Raw genomic sequence first — 5,203 nt, 5'->3', positions numbered from 1 at the left:
ACCATGGGAGATGTTGAGTTGATCAACCTGAAAAAGATACCTCAAGGAAGAAGACATGAAGTAGAAATTCACCTAGCAAAAGGCGGAAAAAAGGAAGAAGAGCTGACAATGACAAGAAGTCAACAACAGGATCAAGGAGAAGAAGAAAGAAGCTCTCATCAAGAAGCTAATGTATGGGAGAAGGAGCTAGAGTTACTGGAGAAATGGCTAAAAGCACCAGTACCTGATGAAGACTGCAAGATATCTTCCACATTTCTTCCTCAGTCCTTGTCACAATTGACTGGGAGAGGAATTTGTAGAGACAAAGAGATGGCTAGTAGAGGTCGCATGCCACCCCCTTTTGCTAGACACCTTCAAGGCCCAAGCATGGGGCCTGAGATATATGGTCCAGCCATGGGACCTCCTGTAGGTCATCATCCTTTGGATATGTTACCACTGCCAGAAGTGTTGGAACATAAGCTTACAACACAAAGTGCGGAGATGCAAAGGCTTGCAACAGAAAATCAAAGGTTAGCTACAACACATGGAGCTTTGAGACAAGATCTTGTTATGTCTCAACATGAACTGGAGCGATTGCATTCGCATATTGCAGCTATGAAGAATGATAAGGATCAGCAAATTAGAAGCTTTTTGGACAAAATTTCAAATATGGAGGCAGATCTCTGGGTTAGTGAATCTATCAAGGCAGAGTTGCAACAAGCTCGTTTTGATGCACAGTGTTCAATCAGCTAGACAATATTTAAATGTGCAAGTGCAATAGCTAAATCAAGAATTGCAGCGAACCCATGCAGAAGTTCAGCAGATTCCTGTTATGCATACAAAATTAGAGAGCTTAAGGGAGGAGCTTCAATGTGGAAGGGCTGCATTCGAGTATGAAAACGCTGTAAACAGTGAGCAAGCAGTAAAGGAAGTATAAGCAGAGGAAGAAGTTCACAAATGTGAACCAGGGCAAGGAAGCATTATTAGAATAGATGATGCGGACGAAAATCTTGAAAACTCTTTGAAGGAGTTAAATCAACACACTGAAGTGTCGATGAAAGAAGAAATTCCAAAACAACAAGTTGAAATATTGTTGAAAGGAGACACACAGTCTGAATGTGTGAAACAGAGGAAGATGCAGCTGGACAATAGCAACCAACAAAAGCAGGAAGGAAGAATTAATGAAGAAGACCAGCAAGAAGATCTACTGGAAACAAAGACTGAGAACATAAGGAAGCTAATGTTGAAGCGGACTAGAAGGAAAAAGCTGGCAGCATCAGAAAAGGTGATCAGTCAAGTACTAAAAAAATTTTAGCAGGTTGAGAGAATTTGTCCAAATGATCTTGATGCCACCAAGAAGCTTAAAGAGACCGAGACAACAGTCCAAAAAGTTAGATTTATTGAGGCCATCTCAGTGAATGATCTTGAGAATCATTCTGTTGTTGATTCCATTGATTTTCATTCAATAGAGGTAGAGCCCTAGTACGCTAGTGCTAGAATAGAAGGAGAAAATGTAACATTGGAATTTATAAAGAAAATGATGGATGACTTCAAGAATCATAAAAATATACACAGAAGGTATGCATTTCAAATATTATTGCAAGTAAAGGATTTGTTGGAGTCGATGCCATCGCTGGTTGACATCAATATTCCGAATGGAAAGCAATTCACCGTTTGTGGTGACATCCATGGTTAGTATTATGACCTTTTGAACATCTTTGAGATTAATGGGCCTCCTTCGAAGGACAATCCTTATCTTTTTAATGGTGATTTTGTTGATCGAGGATCATTTTCAAATGAATTCATACTTGTGCTATATGCATTCAAGTGTATGTGTCCAACTGGACTCTATCTTGCAAGAGGAAATCATGAAAGCAGGAGTATGAACAAGATTTATGGTTTTGAGGGTGAAGTCAAGTCAAGGTAGAATGAAATCATGGTTGATTTTTTCACTGAAGTGTTTTGCTGCTTGCCTTTGGCTCATGTCCTCAATGACAAGATTTTTGTTGTCCATGGTGGTCTTTTTAGTGTTGATGGTATAAAACTTGATGATATCAAAGAAATTGATCGATTCTGAGAGCCACCTGAAGAGGGTCTGCTATGTGAAATAATTTGGAGTGATCCACAGCCTCGTAAAGGGCATGGGCCCAGCAAATGAGATGTTGGTTTGTCTTTTGGAGAAGATGTGACCAAAAGGTTTCTCCAAGAAAACAATCTTGAGCTGGTGGTCAGGTCTCATGAAGTTAAAGAGGAAGGTTATGAAATTGAACATGATGGCAAACTTATTACGGTTTTCTCAGCTCCAAACTATTGTGACCAGAGAAGGAAGATGAAGTAGGAAGCAGCTGACATGCAACAGAAACGGAGGAGCAGAGCATATGGACAACTCCAGAACAAAGTCTGGGATCCAGGAGGAAATTTTTTCTTTTTGAAAGCACATGATCAGGAGATCATGAATGTTTTCAAGTGTGGGAGTCTGATGCAGGAGCATTGGCTCAAGTACCAAATTATATCTATGTTAGCTTAGGGGGTTGCTGGTATTACTAGGAAGTTGGTTTCCTAGGGTCGATTAAATGTATTTTTTATAAGTTATTAATAGGTTTGAATTGTAAGTGTTCTTGAATGTTTGAGAACCTGATTAGATCTAGTCTGGTGAGATTTTGTAGGGATAAGAAATCCTAATTTAGGTGTTAGTTAGAGGTTTGTGGGTCGTTGGGGATATCAAGATCTAGTTGAGGAAAAGGTGGAACTGAATCATAATCGGTTCAGAATCCTAGTATAGAAGATATATTCAAAGAATGTAATAGAAGAGGGGAAAAAAATGGAGCCGCAAGTTCCGGACAGAGAGAGAAAAAAAAAGGACCCAAGGCACTTGTAAGCCTACGGGCAGTGTAGGATTCTAGGACCGTGTCTATTTCTCGCAGTCTTGATTTGGATTCTTCGATTTTGATAAAATATGATTGTGGGTTTCTTGTAGTTTGATTTGAGTTCGTTGAGTTTCACAACATATGATGTGAGTTTCTTCTGGTCTCTGAATTTGGTAATATATAATGTGGGTCTCTGGAAGATTAATTTGGGTTCTCTGGTTTTGATATTTTATGAGGAGGGTAGCTTGTAGCTTGATTTGGGATTTTTGAGTTTGATAATCCTAATCTGTATTTTGATTGGCGTTAAGTGGTTTTCTATTTGAGGATTCATTTGGCTTTTTCTTTTAAACTAACGATGCCGTTGAGGGCCATGAGTATAAAACAACACTGATGTTGGATAGCAGTTGCTACACATTTGAATTCCCTTGAGATCTTTGGACAGTTTTAGGAGATTTGTTCGATCGATGGCCAGGGTCATTTTTTTTTAGCCATTGTCCTCGTGTATCCTATGGTTGGGCTAAACAGGTAGCGGGCCTGTAGATTTATAGTATAGAAGACGGGTGCTATATTTTCTCTGTAATAGAAAGGATAGCAGGGAGGATGTATGAAGCGATTAACGTTTGGGACCGAGAATTAAGGGTCTCGGGTCTCGCTGTGTTTGTTGATGTATCTCCAGTGCCATCTTCATATATTATAGGAAGGACCCTGATATTTTGTCTTGTGCTGACATAGGGTTTCCCCAATACCAGTGTGACCTTCGTTACTTACGAAGAACTCATCCTGGTTCCTCTTTTCCAGTAACGCCGGGATGGAGGCTAGGTTAACAATTTTCCAATTCCTAAGATCTGAATATTCATCCAGAGTGCGCATCCTGGATTCTTGTAGCAGTATAATTGAGGAGGTCGAATTGTCATAAGGCCTGTAGCAGCTTACTTAGAGGAGGTCCGAATTGGTACGAAGGTCATGCAGCCTTAAGGTTGCATCACAGTGGTATCAAATAAATATGCTCCTTATTTCTTGTTGCATATCCCCAACAAGGTTAGGGTATAAATAATTGGGTCTCAAGTTAGTTTCACTTGGGAACAATTTCTCTTGCTATCCCAAGTGGCCTCCAATGGTTGAAGAAAAAAGAGAGGAAGAAGGAAGAGATTCTAACAAGTTGTTACTTGAGGAAGCACACATGCGACAAAGGAATGAGATGTGGATGATTTTTCATAGATCCTTCGATGAATTCTAAGGGTGACCAAGGCACCTTTAACAAGTGGAAATTTTAGAGGTGTAATGCCTTTCAAGGTACAAGTTAACTTTGATATCCCTTTATTTAAAGGAAATATAGATGCATATTCTTTGGAGATATGGTTAAATATGTTAGAGGGATATTATTTTGTGCAAAAATATTTTGATAATGAAAATATTTCCTTTTCATTTCTAAAATCCTTTCCCCACATCAAAAATTTGTGGGAAGGTTACTACAAGATACATTGTGAAGATGAGTCTGCGATATTTAAGGTCATACCCACATGGATGGCCTTTGTTAATTCACTCAAGGAGTAATTATACCTTATTGGGAACTACGATGATTGGAACATGAGATGGACAATTCCATAATAGGGAGAGACTACATGGTGTCCAAGTACACCAAAAATTTTCATACTTTGTGTTCAAAGCTAGGTATCAAACATTTTGAATGAAACCTAATTCAAAAGTACCATAGTGGCCTACAAAGTTACATCCAAACAGTGATGCATTTTTTCAGCATCTCCTCATTGGGATTCATGTGACGAGAAGCACCACTATGCATGAACTAGGCACCCTCGGAAATTATGCTAGAAAGGCAAGATACTAGTGAGAACTCCTTGAATTTTTCATCAAACTCACTAATTTGAGTGCTTATAGATGCTACTACCTACTTTGACTTTCCCTTACCCTTCTTCCATTTAGGGCACTAAGAGGGATAATTCCCACTCTTGTGGCATGCAAAACACTAATTTTCTCAGTTCCTTCTTCTTTCGAGACTATGAAGTCATCTCTCCACCTACAGTCTTATCGAGCTTCCCTTTGACCTTTATTTCCTAGCTTGCAAAGGCAATGTTCTCATCGTCAAACTTATGTAAGTTGACTAGAGATTCCTATTGAATGTCCTCCTAGATGAAATCATCATAAAACTTGTCAAACTTGGGAAGTGTTTCCCGTGCAATGATGCCCTTGAATAATGGGGTCCATGGCTTGGTTAAATTATTTAAGGCTATCCTTACCATCTCTTCATATATGAAAATATCCCCAAATACGGCCAGCTCATCACTTACTTAACTGATCTTGGTAAGATAAATGGTCAACACCGTCTTCTTGTTGACATG

At 39.2% G+C, this 5,203-nt stretch overlaps 2 pseudogenes; both read left to right on the top strand.

The window, feature by feature from the left end:
- The first annotated feature begins 244 nt into the window (after window positions 1-244).
- LOC149267642 (protein FLX-like 2 pseudogene) lies at window positions 245-916 on the top strand (annotated as a pseudogene).
- Window positions 917-1,033: 117 nt separating this feature from the next.
- Window positions 1,034-2,317, top strand: LOC149267641 (serine/threonine-protein phosphatase 5 pseudogene; annotated as a pseudogene).
- Window positions 2,318-5,203: the final 2,886 nt, after the last annotated feature.

Source organism: Pinus tabuliformis, chromosome 6, assembly GCF_031772625.1.
Source record: "Pinus tabuliformis cultivar Carrire ecotype Pingquan chromosome 6, CPIR1, whole genome shotgun sequence".
In the NCBI taxonomy this organism is placed as follows: domain Eukaryota; kingdom Viridiplantae; phylum Streptophyta; class Pinopsida; order Pinales; family Pinaceae; genus Pinus; species Pinus tabuliformis.
This window is presented reverse-complemented; position numbering and strand designations above follow the sequence as displayed.